The sequence below is a fragment of the Herpailurus yagouaroundi genome, unplaced genomic scaffold, assembly GCF_014898765.1.
Source record: "Herpailurus yagouaroundi ecotype Mexico unplaced genomic scaffold, PumYag 67700, whole genome shotgun sequence".
In the NCBI taxonomy this organism is placed as follows: Eukaryota; Metazoa; Chordata; class Mammalia; order Carnivora; family Felidae; genus Herpailurus; species Herpailurus yagouaroundi.
The window spans coordinates 4,100,991-4,124,212 of record NW_024420499.1 but is presented as its reverse complement, the minus strand read 5'-3'; the positions used below and the strand labels follow the sequence as shown (position 1 = coordinate 4,124,212).

Genomic DNA, 23,222 nt, shown 5'->3' with positions numbered 1-23,222 from the left:
TACATACAGCAGTTACTGATATCCTTGACCAATTAAATACATGTTCCTTCTAGTTCTTAGAGGATGGGGACCATGCCTTTTTTTTACACTTGTATTATAGAAAATTTTAAACCTTTATGGAAATAAAGAGACTAGTTAATAAATCTTGTTGAAACTTTTTAATACCAAGTAACTGTCAAGTAGCTTACTACCAAGTAGCTTAGACAGGAAATAGGACAATAAAACAGAGGGAAGCAAGATTAAATAGGGTTAGCTTTTATGTTCTATTTTGAAAGGATCATATTATTTTAAATTCTTTTTGTATTTTGATATTATAGTAAAGCCTTAATTAACAGGACCCTAACAAGCTGGAAACTTTCAATAACTAGATTATTTCCTTGTACTCTATTTTGAGTAGAGGCTCATTTGAATATGCTCTTAAGAAGTATTTATTCTAAAAATGCAAGTTGCATGGAATGATTACTGAACAACCAATGAGTCAAAGAATAAATCAAATGAGAAATTAGAAATATCTTGAGGCAAATGAAAAGGAAAACACAATATACCAAAACTTATTAGATGTAGCAAAAGCAATATTAAGAGGAAAGTTTTAGTGAGAAGTGACTACATCAAAAAAGATGAATTAAAATAAACAATCTAACTTTATACTTCAAGGGACTAAAAAGAAAAAAAGGAGACAAATCAAGCCTGAAATTAACACAGGGAAGGAAATAATAAAGATAAGAGCAGAAATAAACAAAAGAGAGACTATAAGCACAGGGAAAACTATGAATGAAACTAAGAGTTGGTTTTTTGAAAAGATAAACAAAATCAACAAACTTTTAGCTAGACTAAGAATAAAACAGAGAACTCAAATAAATAAAATGGGAAATGAAAGAGAAGTCATTAAAACTGATGCAACAAAAATAAAAAGGATCATAAGAGAGTGCCGTGAACAGTTATATGTCAACAAATTGGATAACATAGAAGAAATGAATAAATTCCTAGAAACATACACCCTACCATGGCTGATTCATGAAAGATAGGAAATCTGTATGAACTGTTAGCTAGGAAGGAGATTGAGTCAGTAACTGAAAACCTCTCAACAAAAAAAGTCCAGGACCAGTTGACTTTACAGGTGAATTCTCTGAAAGATTTAAAGAAAAATTAATGCCAATCTTCCTCAAACTCTTCCAAAAAAGTTAAGAGGAGGAATAACTTCTAAACTCATTTCATAAAGCCAGCATTACCCTGATACCAAAGTGAGACAAAGATACTAAAGAAAAAGAAAACTAGAGGCCAATATCCCTGATAAACATAGATGTAAAACTCCTCAACAAGACACTAGCACACTGAATTCAACAGCACATTAAAAGGATCATATACCATGACCAAGTGGGATTTATTCCTAAGATAAGAGGTTGGTTCAACATATAGAAATCAATTCATGCTATATACTATATTAAAAGAATGATGAATGGATAAAGAAGATGTGTGATATATGTGGGAAATTGGAAATATCTTGAGGCAAATGAAAAGGGTAATGAATAGATATATGAATATATAAAATGGAATATTACTCAGCCATAAAAAAGAATGAAATCTTGCCATTTGCAACAATGTAGATGGAGTTAGAGTATTACGCTAAGCGAAATAGGTCAGTCAGAGAAAGACAACTACCATATGATTTCACTCATATGTGGAATTTAAGAACGTAATAGATAAACATACGGGGAAACAAGAAAGAGGCAAACCGTAAAATAGACTCTTAACTATAGACAACAAACTGAGGGTTGCTGGAGGATAGGTGGGCAGGGAGATGGGCTAAATGGGCGGTGGGGATTAAGGAGGGCACTTGTGATGAGCACTGGGTGCTGTATGTAAGTGATGAATGACTAAATCCTATACTTGATACTAATATGACACTGTATGTTAACTAACTGGAATTTAAATAAAAACTTGGAAGAAAAAATTAAAATAATGAAAGATAAAATTCCCATGATCATCTCAATAGATGCAGATGACCTGATCTTATATGTAGAAAACCCTAAAGACTCCCCCCAAACTGTTAGAACTAATAAACAAATTCAGTAAAGTTGCAGGATACAAAAATCCACATACATGCTAACAATGAACTATCCAAAAGGAATTTAAGAAAAAAAATACCATTTACAATGACAATGAAAGTAATAAAATAGTTAGGAATAAACTTAACCAAAGAGGTCAAAGACTTGTACCTTGAAAGCTATAAATGATGGATGAAAGAAATTTAAAAAGACATAAATAAATGGAAAGACATCTGGTGTTCATGGATTAGAGGAATTAATAATTTCAAAATGTCCATATTACTCAAAGAGATCTACAAATTCAAATCCCAATGGTATTCTTTACAGAACTAGGAAAAACAATCCTAAAACTCATACGGAGCTACAAAGGACTAGAACAAAGCTGGAGGCATCACATTATCTAATTTCAAACTATATTACAAAACTGCAGTAATTAAAACAGTATGGCACTGGCATAAAGATAGATGTAGAGATCAATGGAACAGAACAGAGAGCCCAGAAATAAACTCATGCATGTATGGTGAGCCGATCTTCCACAAGGGTGTCCAGAATACACGATGAGGAAAAAACAGTCTCTTTGACAAATGATACTGGGAAAATTGGATATCCACATGCAAAAGAAAGAATTTGGACCCTTATCATATATCATGCCTAAAAATCAACTCAAAATGGATTAAAGATTTAAACATAAGGCCTGAAACTCTAAAACTCTTAGAATGAAAACATAGAGGAAAAGATTCATGACATTGGTCTTGGCAATGATTTCTTGCATATAACACCAAAAGCAGAGGCAACAAAAACAAAAAACAGACAGGTGGGACTACATCAAATTAAAAAACCTTCTGCTCAGGAAAGGAAACAGTTAACAGAGTGAAAAGGCAACTTACAGAATGTGAGGAAATATTTGTGAACCCTATATCTCTGATAAGGGGTTAATATCCAACATATGTAAGGAACTCCTACAACTCAATAGCAATAGCAACAACAACCTAATTTTAAAATGGCAAAGGACCTGAGTAGACATTTCTCTAAAGAAGACATACAAATGGCCAAGAGGCATATAAAAAGATGCTCAACATCACTAACCATCAGAGAAATGCCAATCCAAACCACAATGAGATATCAACTGACATGGATGGCTAATATCAAACCAAAACGAATTCGAAAACTGAACCAAAAAAAAGATAACAAGTATTGGTGAGAATGTGGAGAAAAGGGAACCTTTGTACACTGTTGGTGTGACTGTAAATTGCGCCACATTTCCTGGTATTTATTCCACTTCCGGGTATTTATCCAAAAGAATTGCAATCACGATCTTGAGGAGATAATTGCACTCCTATGTCCATTGCAGTATTCTCACTAACCAAAATGTGGAAACAACCTAAATGTCCATCGATAGAAGAGTGAAATGTACATACAATGGAATATTATTCAGCCTTAAGAGAAGAAGGAAATCCTGCCATGTGGGATATGGATGAACTTTGAGGACATCATGCAAAGTGAAATCAGCCAGTCACATAAGGACACATACTGCATGATTTCACTTATCTTAGGTATCTAAAACAGTCGAACTCATAGAAGCAGAGAGTAGAATGGTGGGTGCCAGGGATTGGGTAGGAGGGGAAGATGGGGTGTGCTATTGGATGGATGTAAAATTTCAATGATCAGGATGATTAAATTCTAGAGATCTGCTATACAACATTATGTCTATCGTTAACAATATTGTATTGTACACTTAAAAATGTGACAAAAGGGTGGGTCTCCCATTAAATGCTCTTACCACGATAATCAAGAAAGGGATTCGGGGAGCAACCTGGACTCTGTCCACCCCCAGCCTAGTCTCATACCTCTAATATCATTTTCAGTTTTAGGTGCCTGGCATCACACAGACCATTCTACATGTTTGTCTTGTTTGAAGTGGCTATTAGGAGAAAAATGACTTGTGAGAGGAAAACTAGATGATTTGAGGGCATCCAAAGTATTTTTACTACCCAGGATGCCCCAACATCTACCATCTGTGATCAGCGCCATTGAGCTTTGCGTTGTCTTCTGCTGCTCCTCTCCCTTCTGAGAAGACAAGCACGCAAAGGCACTTCCTTGTAAGCCCACAGGTCAGGTCACTTTTTCCTGGGTAGGAAAGGCAGGGGTTTTGATGTCCAGCAATCAGAAGTGGGAAGGAAAGGGTGCAACACAGAGGGACTGGAAGGGTGTCAGGGACAGATGTCATCTCCTTCACAATTTTCCTGCAGTTTGGCTCTGAGCACGGTTATGACTCAACCTCTCTGTGCTTGGCAAGGCTCAAATAAGAATAGTCTCTGTTTGGTACCAAATCAGAACAGGGAGTCCCTGGCTGAACATCAGATTCAGGTATTTCTGATACATTCTGAATGGAGTTGTTTATTAGGTCTTTTGAAAAACAGGAACTTGTTTAGAGGAGCCAAAACACCCTTTTGAGTAAATCATGTACATTGTTACAAAACCGCTAGCAGGCATCGACCCCCAATCTGACCATGAGTAGCAAGAATCTGGGTCACAATCCCCTGCTAGATCCTAAATGGCCTCATCATCTGCTTCGGGTCTTCTTCTTCTCTCAGTTCCATGCTGGTCCTCAGGAGTTACAGAAAACTCTTCATCTCTATTTGTTTATCATGCCTACCTACCATCACTAGACCTTGATCTCTCCTATCCTGGAGGAAAAAAAAAATCTTTTTCTGCATGTTCTCTAGATGTGGAAGGCCTCCTAGTAATAAAGGAGTTCTGCCTTTTTAAAAAGTTTATTTAGCTATTTTGAGAGAGAAGGCATGAGCAGAGGAGGGGCAGAGAGAGAGGGAGAGATAGAGAATCCCAAGTAGTCTCCACACTGTCAGCATGGAGCCTAATGCCAGGCTCGAACTCCCAAACCAGGAGATCATGATCTGAGCCAAAATCAAGACTCAGATGCTTAACCGACTGAGCCACCCAGGCATCCCCTGCCTTTTTTTCTTTCAAGTTTATTTATTTATTTTGAGAGAGAGAGAGAGAGAGAGAGAGAGAGAGAGAGAGAGAGAGAGAATGGGAGGGGCAGAGAGAGGGAGAGAAAGAATGCCAAGCAGGCTCCACACCCAGTGGGGAACACAATGTGGGGTTTGATCTCACAGTTCATGAGATCATGACCTGAGCCAAAATCAAGAGTCGGACACTTAGCCGACTGAGTCACTCGGGCGCCCCAAGGACTTCTGCTTTTAACGGAGAAAGACCCATTAATGCAGTTGTCGCTTTTCTTGAATAATAACACCCGTCATTTATTGAGCCTCGCTCTGTGTCAGGCGCTTGTATCCCTCCATTTTGTTCTCACGCCTCTATGCCTATTTTACAGGCGGGTTGTTGATACTGAGTCTGGGTCTACAGTGGAGCTTTTGCTTGCTGCACTAGCCTGCTTCTTTTGCCTGACATCCATCTGTACACTCCTGGGACTGCCCCGGCTGCTGTGTGGGAGACAGGTTTCCTCCCTTGGTGGCAAACAATGATTCACTCTCATAACTTAGAGGATGCATATCTAGCATGTGGAGGAAACATTCACTAGATTATCACCCTAGGAAGTTCAAATAAACCCTCCTTCTATTGTCCTTTCTGTCTCTTTGTTTCAAAGTACACTTACAGGAGCTGGCAACAGAATCAAAGGAATAATTATGTCTGCTGATGGGAGACTGAGACCTGAAAGTCACTCTTTTTTGCCTGCTAACTTGTGAGTTGCACCTGAATGTATCAATCTAACTGAAAGTAACTTTTTCAAAATATAATTTTAGTTAACAATTTCAACTTAGTGAAGGCACTAAACCATTCACCTCCAAGTTGGAGATCAATAAGTGAATTTCAAATTTTTTTCTAAGATGTTATTCTATTCTATTCTATTCTATTCTATTCTATTCTATTCTGAGAGAGACAGAGACAGCATGAGTGGAGGAGAGGCAGAGAGAGCAGGACAGTGAGAATCCCAAGTAGGCTCCACACTGTCAGAGCTGAGCCGGACTTGTGTCTCTGACCCACAAAATCGTCACATCATGACCTGAGCGGAAACCAAAAGTTGGACACCCAACCAACTGAGCCACCCGGGCATCCCCTCTCCCCCCCTCCAGAATGTAATTTTAAAAAAGAACTTTGACCTGTAAATCTGAACACCTAGGTCCTAATTCTGGACCTGCCACTTCTTAGCCTGTGATGTTAGGCAAAACCACTTAATCTTGCTGAATCTGTTTCTTCATGTGTAAAATACGAATGATGATATTTTCCTTGCCTAATTCACAGAGGTGATATGGTAGGGATCCCATTACTAGGAAGTGCTTTGTAAGTCCCAAAGTACTCTGCATGGTTAAGCCAGAGGCAAGATGAAGTGAAATTCTCAAAAAGTTAGCAGCAGGAAGACCCTCAGCAGGGCTCTAAGCAAGGGGTTCACCAAGGATTGCCTCATGGGGCAAAGTTGTTCTTCTCACAATCGGTTTCCCCTTATGTTAGCTTTAGGTGTCCGATGTAGGTAGATCTTGCAATGAAGTTATGGGCACCTCAACTCACGACAGTCAATCCCAAATTAGGACAGAAAATTGCCTTCTGGGTGGCGCAGCCAGCCAGCCCAGCACGACGTGAGCGCTCACTCAATACAATGTGATGTGGATGGTGACTGTCCTCAGCCTCTGGGTCTCTTTGGCCATAGGCTTTCCAGAGATGTGTGTGGCGGCAAGCCACCGGCGCCCAGAAGGAAGACTGAAAGAAGGGGTGCAGACATTAATGGCAGGCCCGGAGCCCTGGTCCCGAACCCCTCCTCCCCGCCCTCGCTCCCTCACCCCCAACCCCCATCGCCAGGGTCGACACCATCAGGCTTGGGAGAGTGAAAGGGTTTCACTTCCGCCTGGCTGCAGGAACCACAAGTTCCACACTAGGTCGGAATTGGAATAATCACAGTCCAAACCCACCCAGATGCTCTCACACACCCAGCCGCGCGCGCAGCCCGGGGCCGCGGGGCGCACGTGAGCCCACGCCCCGAGCGCACCGCCCTGCCTCCCGCGCGAGCATCCTCGGCGGCGGCCGCAGACGCAACCTCCTCCTCCTCCTCCTCCTTCTCCTCCTCCTCCTCCTCCTCTTCCTCCTCCTCCTCCTCCTGCCGCCGCCGCCACCGCGGTCTCCGCTCCCCTCTCGTCCTCGTTCCTCCCCCAGTTCCTGCTCCTCCTCCCGTCCGCCGCGGCGAAGGGCAGAACCCTCAGCAGCGGCCGCCTGCGCTCGGGCCGCCCGGGGAGCCTGGAACAGGTCTGTGCGGGGGGCGCTTTGTTGCGGGCAGTGGGAGCGCCGCTGGCTCCCGGAGCCGCCGGGAGGGCACGCGGCGGGCGCGGGGGGGCGATTATCTCTCCGCGTTGGGTCTTTTTCTAGGCATCGACGGCGTGCGATGGGCTGGGAGGGCAGCCCCGGTCCCTTTGGCAGTTGGCCGTCCTTCTGGCTTCGTGGCGAGGGCGCCCCGAAGCTGCCCGCACTCCCGCCCCCCGCCCACCCCTCAAGCTCTCTTTCTCTGCACCCCCACTCCCCGCATCCACTTCCCAGAGCTGAGCTTTCTCTTGTTCTGGGAGCTCGTGGATGGGGGCGGGGAGAGATGGATGGAGCCGATCCAGCGGGGCACCTGGGTGCATGGGGCTTTGTTACATACAACAAAAACCAGTCCGCACCAGCTTCCAGCTCCAGGCTAGGCTGCAGTCTGCCGGCGGTGTGGGGTGTGGGCCGGGCACACTGGGGAAGTGAGAAAATGCGAGGGGGCACTCCCTGCGTGTGTGACTGGGCACAAGGGAATGCGGTGGCCTGTGTGTGTGGGGGGAGATGGTGTGGGTTTTGTGTGGGATGCAATGAGTATGAGTTGGAGCGTGGGGTGTCGTGTGTGTGCGTGTGTGTGTGCGTGTGTGTGTCTGCGCCATGGGGCTGGGTTACTCCTGGCATTACATGTCCTTGGGTATCATCCCATGCCAAGCCAGATTGCAGTAACACGCAAGCAGATCAGGTCCAACCTGTTCTGCCCACACTAGAAGGGTAATGATGGTTTCAAAGTGATGGAAATCCCCCCAGCGTGGGGCTGTCGCTTAGGACTTCTGGTTGTAGAATTTCCAGCCAGGTTGACCAAGTCCTCCTGGCCATCATTATTGTTCCCCCAAAGACGCCCAACTTTCTTAGCAGGCTTCCCTCTCTTAGCCAATGAGGATCCAAAGCTCTTACGGTGATCCTGCAGTGCCTCTCCCTGCACCCCTTTAATTAGTGGATGCTCATGTCTTCTTTACTGCAGTGATGTTACTTTTCAGCTAGGATGTAGCAGCTACGTTTGGAGAAAAACAAACATACTAGATGCTCCTCTGTATTAGTAGTGAATTTCGTTCAGAGGGATTTCTTTTTCTCCTTGAACCATAAGATGTGAATTGATATGGTCTTTTTTTTTTTTTTCATCAAAGAAAGAAGAAATCAACAAAAATGAACACACCTGCTAGACCTTCTCTTGTACATGTTATTTGAGGTTTTAATAGAGCATTATTTTTCAGGGACCAAAAATGCCCAGCTAAGGGTAGTGATCGTTCACTCAAACAATCGACATTTATTAAGCACCTGCTATGTGCCAGTAGTAATGTTAGGTATTGGAAGTAGATAAATGAATAAATGAATAAAACATCATCTCAGCTCTCAGGGAGTGCACAGTCTGGTAGGCAAGATAGGGTGTGTAAGCAGATGATTACAGTAGAGTATGACAGGAGATAGAGTGCTGCGAGAGCACAGAGAAGGGGTGCCTGCCTAGGGGTGGGTGGCATGATCAAGAAAGGTTTTGTGGGGGAGGAGACATTTGCGTGAGTCTTGAAGAATTAATTCACCAGGTGGCTAAGTTGAAGGAAGAGCATGTGTAAAGGTGGAGGGTCATAGTTAAGTAAGACTGCAAGGGAGTCCTCAGAAGTATTACTGTCACATTCTCAACAAAGTCAGAGTGAGTCTGTCTGGATTGGGATAGCGATTAATGATGAATGCAGAAGGAGCCGGTATTGCAGATTGATAAAGATCGGCACATCCCCCCATCTTAAGAAATGTCCAGCTCATTTATAAATATTAGTGTTCTGCTTTAAGCAAATCTGCTGCTTGGAAGTATTTCCCAGGAGAATGACATAGATGGACAGTAGTCACAACGCAGAATTTGTTGCTTTACAAAAGGCTTCATAATCAGATCATCTTAAATAACAGTGCCCCTCTGACCTTTACAGTGAATATTTTTACCAAAAATCCATTTCCACAGATTTTTTTTTTTTTGTATAGCCAATGGATGGATAAAGACAGACACACCCACGCTGCATGTACCTTTTGCACAGAAACTTAACCAATTTCATTGTGGGCATGTTCCCTCATGGTGTGGGTGATTAGTAAATACTGAACATTGAAAGCATGGAAATGGTGGTGATAAATATGAAATCCATTGTCTGTTATCTTTTATCATTTGGGTTGTGTATAAAATACAAATTAACCAGGACAGGGTCTTCAGGGACTTTTTACATTTTAGATACTGTTAGTGGTGTCACTGGTAATTAATAATAGCAGAGGATTTCTGTCTTGTATGTTAGGTACATAGTTAGAAATGGATATATGAGGACTGACTTGAACGCTCATGCAGTTAAGCCGGAGGGGGGGGGGCACATTCTGAGTCTCCTGTTTTATTGGGTGGTGCCGATTGCATGGGCTGATAAAGGGCATCGGAAGTGAACCTAAGAGATTAATGATTTCTGCCGGAAGTGCCTGATGGGCACAAAATTATGCTAGTCAAGACTGTGGGCTCTGAGGGCTTGGACCAGCATCCTGAGCACCTCCTCCCTTAAATGAAGACCAAAAATAGCCCTAGGTTCTGTTTGAAAGGAATGCCCACAGAAGTGGTTGAGCTTGAATTGACTTCCCCCCTAGCCTGGCCAATGCCCCGAGGCAGAGGAAATGATGGCCCAGGGTCCTTTGGATGCATTAAGGTCCTCTGTTCACTGGCATTGATACCAGAAAGTAGCAGGCGGGATCTCTAAGAAGGACCCCCCCCCCCCCCCCCCCCAGCTTGAGCTGGAAATGAATGGACCTGTCTGCTGTGTAGGTACTCAGATAAGTCTAGTGGCTGGACGAGCGCTTCCCAGCGTGCGTTCCGAAGAAGACTAGTTCCACAGGATGTTAGTAGGTGTTTCACACTCACATTCAGACATACACAGAGTTTTGTGGTCAAGTTAAATTTGGGAAATTCTTGCTCAAACAAAAACAGGTTTGTTTACTTCAGGGCTTCTAAAAGCCTTCACCAGGCAAATGTATATTGTGACTCCCCAGGAGAATAGACTATGCAGCATTATCCAGATGTTTTTGCCCACAGAATGTGGTGTTGCAACAAGCATTTGACCAGGCTGCTATTGAGAAGAATATTCTTCGGGCAACCTCGAGCGAGAGCATTTCCCGCCAAACTCGGGGGCTGTCGGTACCTTGCTGGGTAAACTTGGATGACTTGCTTCACCCTTTTAGGCTTTCCTTCCCCCGGTGTGTAAAATGAGGCTGATAATAATCAGTGCCCTCACTGTCTGTGTGATGGCAACTAAGATACCATCTCTGCAAGTATTTTGAGCTCCATAGAAGAAAGGCTGTATATAAACTCAAAGTTATTACGAAAGGGAAGTGCAGAGTTAAGGCAATGATCCTGATAATTCAGGCCCACATTTTGCTTTTCTGTTGCACTGTTGGGCAGACTGCCTCAGTTCTCTGCTTTGCTTTGACTGGAAAGACCTATCCTCATTCAACCTTTGGTGACTCAGTTCTTTGTGCTTACTTCCTTTCACCATCCTGAGAATTTCAGTGTGGCCTTTAATTTCCTGGGCCAGAGGTATCATCAGTATAGCCGTAAGAAAAATCCCATCAATTTGAACACACCCTGCTGACCAGAGAACCCTAGAGGTGGGAATTAAGTTTAGTTGGAAAGTTGCTTTTAGCTTTCAGACTCTTTTTCTTACAGAAGTGGTTCTAAGGGGCCATCTTGGAAGCAGCCGCTGCAGGGTTCACGTTCAGTGGCCCTAGTGCCTCGTCTATGCTGTCAATAGGAAGGCGTGGCCATCTTTAAGGAAATTGAAAGGCAGAAGAAAAAGCACTCATGTGACTATTGACCCTTTCTGATTCCCTATGAGCTGCCTTGAAAGAAGAGTGAGGATCTTGCGAATTCACAGCTGATAATCACTGCAAACCCAGTTTGGGGAGAGGCTGATGCCTTCAGTTACCCGTTCTGCAGTGCTCTGGACGCACACCAGCCGTGCTCCACATGAAAGCAACAAGCTTCGGTTGCCATAAGAAGGGTTTAGGTTGGTCATGAGAAGAAAGGCTGTGACTTTAAGACTGTGATAGTGGACGGTGAGAGTGAAGTCCTTCTCTGTCCTGGGAACTTTAGTGGCAACATCTGTCCAGTAGGGGAGACTCATAGAATGGTAGTGCGCCAAGTGCCTTTCGAAGTTCATCCGGTGCAAAGCTTCTGTTTGGATGAGAAAAACGCGGGAGAAGGGGAGTGAGTTGTCTAAGATCACACAGCTACCGTGTGACAGAACAGAAGTCCTTCTAGAGGCTGAAACTCAGATCTGCTGCCTCCTAACGTTCTCTCCACTAGACCTGGCTGTCTTCTTGTGCCCTTCAGGGGAGTGTGGGTTGGCTCAGTGGGACTTGAAGGTCACGTCCACGTCTGGGTTGTGTGTGGGCTCTGTGTGGCAGCTTTAGCAGAGGAACAGGTTTCTAGGGGAGCACTAAAAGGCTATGCTTCCCCTGTCCCTCTCTTTCCATTCCTCTTGAGTGTATGGTTGTCTGATTCACCAAGCCAAGCAGCCAGCTGGAAACCTCAGGACTGGGTGTTCTGCGTAGATACTCAGTGGATGATTCACCCGTGCAAGTCCCTCTTCCTTGATGCTTATTAACTTTTTTTTGTGGACCAATGAGCTCCTTGAACGTGTGATGAAAGCCACTGAGCCCTCCCACCCCCCCGAAAAGGGCCCACATCCACTAGCATGTGCACATAATTTCAGGGCCGTCTGGGTGGCGGGTTCTCGCTCTGCTGGCTAAGCTGTTGGTACACAGCCTCGGGTCACTTGTAGACACTCCCCGAACACTAAAGATTCTCAGATTTGGACTTGTCAACCTTAAGTTGGAGGGAATTGGAAATACTGGGATAAACCTTGTGCTGAATAGACTGGGGAACGGGGACGTTGGTGTGGAATTTCTTTAGGATGGAATAATGGGATTGAAGCCAGTTCTTGAGGTAAAAATAGAAAATGGATTACAATGAATGAGTCCCCTTCTCCCAACCTTAGGAAAAAGTGCCGGCAAAGGAGGCGTGGCAGGAAGAAGGGCGGGAGATTTGAAAGAATGGGAGACAGAGGTCGTTCTAGAAAGGATGTCAGTTACACCATAATAGCATGAAAGACAACTCTTCTAAAAGAATGGGGCATCCCTTTTGCTTCTCTCCAGTGTTTCTTAACCTAGTTTAACTCCTAAATAGCAAGAGCTCATGGTTAGCGTATTAGAAATTGTCTTAGATGCAGGAACACCACGTCCTTGAAGAGGACATTTTTAGAGGCTGGGAGATTGTGGGGGAGTGGCACAGCTTGCCTCACTTCTTGTTTAAAAAAAGCATTTTTCTGATCAAAATAATACATGCTCATGCTTGTAAAAATAGAAATATCAAATAGAATGTTCCTGGCCTCTCCGCCACTGATCCCTGCCATGTTCACAGTTTGGTATGTAGCATTTTGTGCGTGTTTTTATGAATATTCACATAGGGATTCAGGCACATAAAATAATAAAAGATGTGACCAGTGCTCTGCATACTGTTCTGCAGCATGCTTTTCATAGAACTCTTATATCTGGAGGTCTCTTCCTGCCAGGGTACATGTAGCTATTTCATTCTTGTTAATAGCTGCATACTACTCTGTTTTATATGGTTGTGACATAATGTCTTTAATCCAACTCTCATTGATGAATTTTTATATTATATCTGATTTTTTAAAAAAATATTAAATATTGGTGCAGCATACTTCTTTTTACATGAATCTCAGCATATGACTGCATGTGTTTAGTTTTATTTTTATTTTTTGAGAGAGAGAGAGAGAGAGCATGAGAGGGGGGCAGAGGGAGAGAGAGAGAAAATCTCAAGCATGGAGCCTGACTCAGGGCTGGATCCCACGACCCTGGGATCACAACCTGAGCTGAAATGAAGAGTTGGACCCTCAACTGACAGAGCCACCCAGACGCCCCTATTGCAAGTGTTTTTGTAGAATAAATTCTTAGTAGTGAAACTGCTGGTTCACAGAGTTAGGTCTGCATGTCCTGGTTTTTAATAGAGCCTGCCAAAATTTCCCTCCAGGAAGGCTATAGTGACTTACATTCCCACCAAAAATGGCCATTTCTCTATGCTCTGCCTCACCAATGTCAGATACTTTTGATCTTTTGAATCTTTGACAATGAGGTAGCTGAAAAAAAAACCCTCATTTTCTTTGCTTTAAAAAAAGATTTTTTTGTAACATTTATTTATTTTTGAGAGAGAAAGAGACAGAGCATGAGCATGAGCAGGGGTAGGGGCAGAGAGACAGAGAGGGAGACAGAGAATCCAAAGCAGACTCCAGGCGCTGAGCTGTCAGCACGGAGCCTGATGCGGGGCTCGAACTCATGAGTCGTGAGATCACGATTCAGGCTGAAGTTGGACGCTTAACCGACTGAGCCACACAGGTGCCCATCTTTGCTTTTTTTTTTTTTTTTTTTTGAGTACTAGAGAGGTTGAACACCTTTTTGTATGTTTATTGGCCATCTGTATCTCTTCTGTGTTGCCATTTCATATCATTTACCTCCTTTTCTATTTAGTCTTTCTTTCTCATTTTGATAACTGCAATTTCTTTGCATATTGCAGATAGCAGCCAGCTGTTATCTATGTTGTAAATATATTAAGCAGTTTGTTTACTTTTTCACTTGGATTTTAGTGTCTTCCGTTGTACAGAAAAGTTTAAGATTTGAAAAACCCTAATTGGCACTCTGTTCTTTTATGAGCACTCAACCAATGCCACAGTGAATATCCTTGGACTGTATCATATGCATAGGGCTCATTATTTCCTTAAGATAAATTCCTAGGACTCACTTTGTTCAGGTAATTTTCTTCTTAGATACTGCCCAATTGCTCTCTGAAGTCTCTTCTTTTCTTTCTTTCTTTTTTTTCTTTTTTTTTTTTTTTTTTTTACCAATTTACACTCCAACCATAGTGTATAAAAGTATACTTTGCTTCTCTTCCTGATGCCTTCTGAAAAAAAATTTGAGTTCTTTTCTTAAATGTTCATTTATTTATTTGAGAGAGAGAGAGAGAGACCCCAGGCAGGGGAGGGGTAGAGGGAGAGAGAGAGACACACACACACACACACAGAATCCGAAGCAGGCTCCAGGCTCTGAGCTGTCAGCACAGAGCCTGATGCGGGGCTCAAACCCATGAACCTTGAGATCATGACTGAGCTGAAGTTGGACACTCAGCTGACTGAGCTACCCAGGAGCCCCAAGATTTTACTTCTTACATCAAGTGTTAGGCAGGAATTCATGTTTGGCACCAGGAAAGGCTTGGTGCAGAAATCCTTAACTGCGCACAAAACACGTGTAATACATGTTTCATCTTCAATTATTTAAGCAAACATGCTTTTTAATTCATTTCCAACTCAAACTGTGTCCAAACGCATTTTCCAGCATCAGGTCCCTCTAAATTCACTGTGAAATGAATGGCCATTCAGGGTCATTTCTGCTGGCAGCAGCTGCAACAGTGGCCAATGGCAAATCGACTTTAGAGATCTACCTTGTAAGCAACTGCTGCATCTTCACTGACCTCTGAGGTCAGCTAGATTGGTTCCAGAATTTTCCAGAGGCCGAGTGCTGAGTAGGAGTCAGCTTCTCTCCAACCTGACTTCCTGCAAAGAGGGCAAGTTTGAGGCCCTCCCACGAGGAGTTATTCTAACAGAAATAAACAGTGATGTCACCCTCTGAGAAGGGAACAGTGGTGAACACGTACAGGTGTAGCTTTTCCCGTCACTCTGCCTGGGCTTGCTTCCTCTCCTTGTATCTCTTTTCTGCCAAAACCCAGATACTATGGTCACGGGTCATGGGGGATTTGGTGTTTGCTTTAGGCCATGGGTAGGATCGATGGATGAGGAGATGGTGAAAACCACAGGGGTCACTTGTGTGGTTTTAGAGCTATGTTTTGTCTTTAGAGCGATGGTAGCAACCTTAAAATCCCTTGGGGGTGGCAAAGCAGTTACCCATTTTACAGATTGAGAAGCCCCATCTGGAAAGGAGAAATGCCCTCGGGGTGGACCATTGCTGCAAAGGGTTCTTGACCTACCCCCACCACTTGCTAGCTAAAAATTTGGCAACTTATCTCCTCTAGGGATGGACGTGGGTGCCTTTAAATCTGAGAGATTTAAGAATGCCCTTTGGACTTACCCATCATTCACTTTACCTAGCATGGTCCATACACAGCCCATCGCTGGGATGCTTTTGAGTTGTCAGAAGATGGGTGGGTTATTGTACCCAAAGGAATAATTTGGATTATTTGAACTATTGACATTTATGATGTGTGGTTTGCCACTTACCTCAAAATCTTGGTATTTGGCAAATGGCTTTAGATCCTATCTAATATTGGTTGGTTTTTTTTTTTTTTTCTTTTAAAGGTTTGGAATTGAGGAAGGATAGTTCACAGGGGAACTGATGGTCGGATAATATAGTTATTAATCTTTGCAGCCTTGAAAAAGAAATGGGTTTGGTTGTTAAGCTCACAAATACTGTTTCTTAAAGCTAGGGTGTCTCTTCAGTGCTGAATAATTTAAAACTGAAGCATCGTAGCCACAAATATGGTCTCTACACATAAATCATGTGCTCTGTTTCTCCTTACGGATGGTCATAAGGGGAAAGGCCATATTTTCTTTTCTTTTTAAAACTGTGCTTGATGCTTTTAGTAGAACGTGGGATCGACGTGTTTTGTTTTCTACTGAATATTCTACAAAGGTAGCATTGATTTTTTTAAGTTTATTTATTTTGAGAGAGAGAGAGAGAGAGAGAGAGAGAGAAAATGAGTGAGTGGGGGAGGGGCAGAGAGAGAGGGAGACACAGAATCCGAAGCAGGCTCCAGGATCCGAGCTGTCAGCACAGAGCCCAACGTGGGGCTTGAACTCACGAACTGTGAGATCATGACCTGAGCTGACCCTTGATGCTTAACCGACTGAGCCACCCAGGCGCCCTGGAAGCGTTGCTTTTTAGCTCTTGATTAGTACCATGAGGGACATCTCTGTCGGTACTTAAAGTAGAAAGGAAAAATCTCATTGAGAGGCAAAGATAGTAAATGGAGCTTCCAGTGAATTGAGAGGCAGAAGACCCAGGTTCCAATTCGGGTTTGGGTTCGAATTAGCTGTGCAGCCTTGCACAAGTGCTTAAATGTCTCTGTGCCTCAGATTCCTCACGTGTAAGATGAGGACATAGTTAGGAATAGTTGATCTGTTCCGTAGTGTCTTCCACTTAAAGAAAGCATACTCGTCTCCAAAGCCGAAGTGTGCTTTTGTGACAGAATCACTAAGGGGCCCGTTAAAAAATACATACGTTGGAGTCCCCACCTCAACCAGCTGAATCTGAAACTCCCAAGAGCGGACCCAGGAAATCTGTGTTAACTGCCTTCTTAGGTAGGTTCAGAGAAGGCTGTAGCCCCCTCCTGTGGTTGGTTTTTTGGACCGAGTTCCTTGGGGCTGGTTTCTGCATAAGTGAGTGGAGAGCGCAGTGTTCTTCTGAGTAAGCACAGGCCCAGATGAACTGACCAGTTATTCAGTCATGAGCATATTTCAGGCCCTTTGGCGCAAGATCTTCAGTAGAAGCATTTCTGAGAAAGGACAAAGTGGTTTCCGGAACTCAGACCCTTTCGGCCCAAGCTCTCCTTCCAATCCCATTCGAAGGTTCTACCCCTCCTTTGACTTTTTAAACTTTTATTTCACTTCCCTTCATCAAGCTCACAGAGTGGCAGTGGGTTCTGTTGCCTAAAGGGATTTCAACACCTTAGCTTTTTACGCCCTCACCTCCCCCAACCCCCACCACGCTTTCTCGCCACTCCTCAGCCCTCCCCGACTCTTCTCACTGATTTGATTTCCTCCAACCAGAGGCACTGCCTCAGTACTCTCCTGCTTTCTTTTCTTTTTTTTAACGTTTATTTTTGAGACAGAGACAGAGCATGAACGGGGAAGGGCCAGAGAGAGAGGGAGACACACAATCGGAAGCAGGCTCCAGGCTCGGAGCTGTCGGCACAGAGCCCACCCGACGCGGGGCTTGAACTCACGGACTGCGAGATCATGACCTAAGCCGAAGTCGGCCGCTTAACCGACTGAGCCACCCATACTCTTCTGCTTTCTGACCACTGACAGGAAAGGAGTCAGGATCAATATACCCCACTTGTCTTCTTGTGCCTCGGCCTTCAGCCCTTCACTCCATTGCAGAGGGCATTGTAGCCAGAGAGATGCTTCGCCAAGGCAAACTTTCAGAGATAGCGCATCTTCCTCTTTATAAATAGCAGCCGTTGATGGAGCTGTGTGCCAGGGACCTCGCTACCCTCGTGGCATGCGTCGTCTCATTTGGTCCCTTCCACAACTCTGTCAGGTCGGTATGATCAGTGTGCTCATTTCACAGAGGGAGAAACTGAGCCTTAGAGCAGCTAATTGGCACAAGTTCATCCAGCTGGTGAGTAGCAACGTGGGTCTGTCTGTTTGGTCCCGGGACCTGAATGGTGAAACAGAACTACAGTGAAACCTTGCTTTGCGAGCATAATTCGTTCCGGAAACATGCTTGTAATCTGAAGCACTCGTATATCAAAGCGAATGTAAAAAACCGTTGGCTCAGTTGTGATCACGTGACGTTCGACGACGTTCGGCATCATGTACGACTCGTATTGCAAGACAGCGGTCGTTTGTCAAGTTAAAATTTATTAGAAATGTTTGCTTGTCCTGCAGAACACTCACAGAATGAGATCCTCACAATCCAAGGTTTTAAATATTTGGCTATTCAGCGTTCCCTGTGGTAATAAGGCGGTGATGCCAAAGGCTGATGTATGCAGCAATGGATTTTCTTGGCTGTGAAGTCTGAACCCTGAAGTATCTGAGTAGCCTCAAACACCGAGAAAGAGACGAGCGTTCATTTTATTGGCAGAGTAATGTTGTTAGGGTTATTATGGATCACTGTACGGGTGGGGCTAGGGAACAGATTTTGATTTTTGTGCATTGGTAACAGACCAGTACATACTGGCTTTGAGAAGTAAACTCCAGAGACCTTGTGACTATTGTTAGTTTCATAGTTCGTAGGGATGTGAAACATACTGCTTATTTTTTTCTCCTCGTAATCCCATCCAGAAGCTGGTGCAAAGGCTATAGGTAACCAGAGGTCAGCAGTGACTTCCAGGATGCCCTCAGCTAATGGGGGATTAGATAAGGGGAGGTAGCCAGGGGGAGGGCCCAGAAATAGGGCGAACAACAGTCTTGTTGGCTTGGATTCTTGGATTTCCAGTTCATCTGAATCCTTGTCTGATTCTCATTATGAAACTTGAAGCATGCAGCAAGGGATATTTGCATCCGCTAATGCAGACTCTTCGTACTAGGATTGATAGCCCTCAAGCTCATGAGCACAACACATCCATGCACAGACATTTCCAGAATATACCCACGGGATGGAGCGTATCCTCAAACCCTAAAGTAATACCCCATTTGCAGGAGTCCGACTTTCACTTTGACTGAAGTGTGTGGACTTAACACTGCTGCACAGAAACATTTTTTTCCCTCTTTCTTGGCAAGATCTTGCATTGGATATCATTTCTCTAAAAACCTCTTTTCAGTTGGAGCCGTCAGTGGAAGACTTCCACCCATTTTCTGCAACATCTCTTCTCTTTACTGTTCTCCCCAGTCACAAGAGTCAGATGGTATCGAGGTCGTATGAGGCCTCAGGTCTCCCATCTGTAATGATTCTGAATTCTCCCCTGCCTGTGGCCATAGTAGTGCAATCAGATGATTGAAAACAAATGGCCCAGGGAACATTCTTACAGTCGTCTTCAGGCTTTCCCTGGCAAAAGAGCCGTTCTGGATAAAAAGAGAAGGATGTGTGAGGTTAAAGGGCAGGGAGATGCAGTCACTTGGCGAAGACCAAATCCCTGCCCTCTCTCCTAGGAACGAGCCGTGTAGTCTTGGAAAGTTTCTTAACCACCTCGCTGCCTTGGCTCTGTAAAGTGAAAAGAGTTAATCCTGTGTACCCACTTCATAGAGTTCAGGTTAACGAATCAAAGCCATAATGTGGGGCAAGGGTCTGCCCCATTATTCCTGCTCAATAAATGGCAGCTTATTTTTGTATTATCACGAGTACATGAGGCTCTGTGGAGAGGTATGGGTCCTGGCCCAGGCACTTTGGACAAGTCACTTAGCCTCGCTAAACTTTAGTCTCTTCATCTGTGTAATGGGGTTAAAAGAGTAGCTACCTTTTAGTTCCTTGTAGTTTTTTTGTTTTTGTTTTTGTTTTCTTTTCTTTTCTTTTCTTTTCTTGAATGAATAAGATAATTCCCACAAAGTTCTCAGCACAGGCCTGGTACATAGAAGTGTATTGTTGTTGTTAGCCAGTTGCCGACCTCAGACCTCAGACGTCTCTTTGGTCCGTGGCTTCTCGGTGTCCGGGCCACCTCTGGGCCTTCCTCCTGCCCCAGCGCAGGCTTCTGATGTCTTCATGTTGCGTGTCATTTGGGATAAGCAGAGGAGAGGGCCTTTTGTTGCACGGGGACCTCCTGAGACCGAGCGGGCTTCCTGCGAAGGCACGGCACCACGTCAGATGGGCCGCTTCCGGACGGCAGACGATTCCCGGGTTCTCAGGGTAACAGAAATGAGGACGAGGCAGACCCTGCTTAACCTCCCACAGGAGCATGGCCCCATACAGCACAAAGTTCTCTTCATTGCCCCTCCCTCGCCTCCCCTGGCAGCCCTGGCATTCCTCCAAGACAACAAGCCAGAGAGCCCGTGTCACCTCCCCAAGTAATACATCAGGCGTGGCAACCAGATGCTACCATAGTGACAGTTCCTACCTGATCAATAGAGCTGGGAATTGAGCCCTGGTGACAGGGCCTGCCTTGAGGGGGGCCACCTCCCGGGGCATCACCTGCCCGGCCTGGTGACCAAGCAACCTGCCCTGCCCCCCACCCCCACTGGCCTGGCACTAGTCTCTGGGCCTTTCTTGATAAATTAATCCCCCACCTCTGGGGCCCCGGAGTGACAATTTCAGGGATATGCTGCCTTCCTTGGATTCCCCAGTGTCTCTGCCTTAGTTCAGCCTTCATTATTTGTTTCCTGCACTATTCGGTATTGCTGCTGCTGCTGTTGATGCTATTAATAACAGCAACAACAGCTAGCATTTACTGGGCGCTTATTACATGCCGGGCGGTTACGTGACTCGTCTCATTTCTGTGTTTTCAGTTTTTATTTTCAGGGGGAGGGGCAGGGTCAGAGAGAGGGAGAGAGAGAATCCCAAGCAGGCTCCACGCAGTCAGCGTGGAACCGGGCACAGGGCTCGATCCCACAGACCTCGAGAGCACGACCTGAGCCGAAATCAAGAGTTGGACGCTTAACCGGCTGAGCCACCCAGGCGCCCCATGTATCATTACATTTAATATGACAGTCTTGTGAGGCGTAGGTACTATTATTATTCCCAGTTCACAGGGGATGCATAATAACATTTAATGAGTGCTCACTATGTGCTAGGCACTATGCAAAGGACCTCGCGTGTCTTTTCTCTCTTAATCCTCACGATAATCTTATGAGGCAGACATTGCTGTTACTACTAGATCTGTGTGTTGACTTGAGTCGTAAGAGTCGAGGCAGGAACCGGGACACGTACAGAGTATTCAGAAGGGGCTGCGTGACCCAGGAGGACCACTGATGTACGTTGACCCGTCTTTCCTCACCACCCCTTCTGCTTGCTCACTCCAAATCCTGCTGGGCCTCTGGCCGTGGCCGGAGATGGTATGAGGGCAGTGCCACCCTTAACTGCTTGCCGCTGAGGATGAATAGTGTCTCCTGCCCACTCTGGGTTGTTCTGGCGATACCTGGGATCAGGCTGGGGCAGTGGCATGGCGGGAGGTAGCAGATAAGGGTCACGTGGCTCAGCCTGGAGTTTCAGACTTTTTTACTACATGACCGTAGATGACTATCACATATATATATTGCCAACAGTGTTCATCTCACACGGACGCCGCGCTCTAGCCATACCTACCCCAACCCCAGAACGTACCTTGTACACAAATACTCAGCTCCATGGCTTTGCTCGTGGTGACCTCCTACTGGTTCTTCTCCAAAAAGCCTTCTCGGACCATCTCACTACTTTGCAGCTTTATTCTTTCATCCTTCCAGCCCAAGGACACATATTGAGCAGCTGTCGTATATCAGATGCTGCGCTAGGCGCTTAGAACGGAGTTATGAACAAAATGGAGATCTTCGCTGCCCTCACGGAGCTCATAATCTAATGCAGGAGACAGACGTTACACCAATAGACCCAGGCAGGTAGAATTGTAAACTGTAGTGAGTGCCGAAGGGGAAAACCCCAGGGCAATATGAGAGACGGTAACAAGACAGACTTGATTTGGATGGAAGGTGCATCAAGAAAGGCCTTTCTGTGCCTGTTGGTTTATATACACAATGGAATACTACGTGGCAATGAGAAAAAATGAAATATGGCCTTTTGTAGCAACGTGGATGGAACTGGAGAGTGTGATGCTAAGTGAAATAAGCCATACAGAGAAAGATACCATATGGTTTCACTCTTATGTGGATCCTGAGAAACTTAACAGAAACCTATGGGAGAGGGGAAGGAAAAAAAAATGAGGTTAGAGTGGGAGAGAGCCAAAGCATAAGAGACTCTTAAAAACTGAGAACAAACTGAGGGTTGATGGGGGGTGGGAGGGAGGGGAGGGTGGGTGATGGGCATTGAAGAGGGCATCTTTTGGGATGAGCACTGGGTGTTGTATGGAAACCAATTTGACAATAAATTTCATATATTAAAAAAAAAAAAAAAAGAAAGGCCTTTCTGGGGGAAGTGACATCCAAGCCGAGACCCGAAAAATGAGCAAATATTAACAAAAAGTGTTCCATGCGGAGGGAACAGCTTGCACAGACACTCCGAGGTGGGTGCTTGCCATATTCAAGCGGCTGAAAGAGACCGTGGGCCAGAGAGAAAGCGGCGCTCTGTGAGGTTGGAGGTCACGCCGGGCCTTGCAGGCCACGGGAGCGAGTTCTGTATGCTGAGTGCAGTGGGAAGTCACTGACGTGTTTAAGTGAGGGCTCAAGGCAATCTAATTTATACTTTGAAAATAGCACTCTGACTGCTACACAAAATTGGACTACAGAGTGGCAGTAAGAGAGACAGAGAGAGGCAAGCTGGGAGGCCAGGAGGGTAGGCCAGGAACAGCGACTGCCGGTGGCCTGGACGAGGGGTTGGCAGTGGCCATGGAGAAAAGCGAGCAGATTCAGGATACGTTTTGCGGCTAGAGCCAAAAGGACTTGCTGAGGGACTGGCTACATGAGCTGCGGGAAGTGAGCCATCAAGGAAGACTTCCGTGTGTCTGGCTTGAGCAGATTCGGGGCTCAGCCCTTCTGTGCCACACTTCATCTCTAAAGCTCAGTTAGCACAGATCCTATACTACTTTTTTCTTTATTAAATATTTATTTTGGGGAGAGACAGAGGGTGCGAGCAGGGGAGGGGCAGAGAGACAGAGCGGGGCAGAGGGTCTGAAGCACGCTCTGTGCTGACAGCAGTGAGCCGGATACGGGGCTCGAACTCACAAACTATGAGATCGTGACCAGAGCTGAGGTCAGCTGATTAACGGACTGAGCCACCCAGGCGCTCCTACTTTGTTTTGATGGTAGTTAGCACGAGTATATTTGTTGTCTCTCTGGGTAGGTTTTAAACTCTTTGACGACGCTATGACTTACTCACGTCTGTTTTCCCCAAAGCATCCAAGACATGATGTATTGAAGACTGACTGATGGATCAATTAAGGGAAGGAACTCCTTCCTCTTTCAACTTGACTCTTCTCACTAAGACATCAGACATGACTCTGGATTAAGCTTT

General features: G+C 45.0%; 1 protein-coding gene across 4 annotated transcripts in view; it reads left to right on the top strand.

Annotated features, from left to right (window-relative positions):
- Positions 1-7,170: 7,170 nt before the first annotated feature.
- PAK3 (p21 (RAC1) activated kinase 3) overlaps positions 7,171-23,222 on the top strand; it is a 252,325-nt gene continuing 236,273 nt past the window's right edge. For 3 of the 4 annotated variants that reach the window (XM_040468412.1, XM_040468407.1, XM_040468408.1), the window contains exon 1: positions 7,172-7,322. The gene's annotated coding sequence lies outside the window, so the exon portion shown is untranslated. Of the gene's footprint in view, positions 7,323-23,222 lie in introns of all 4 variants that reach the window. The other variant, XM_040468414.1, reaches the window with a different exon arrangement.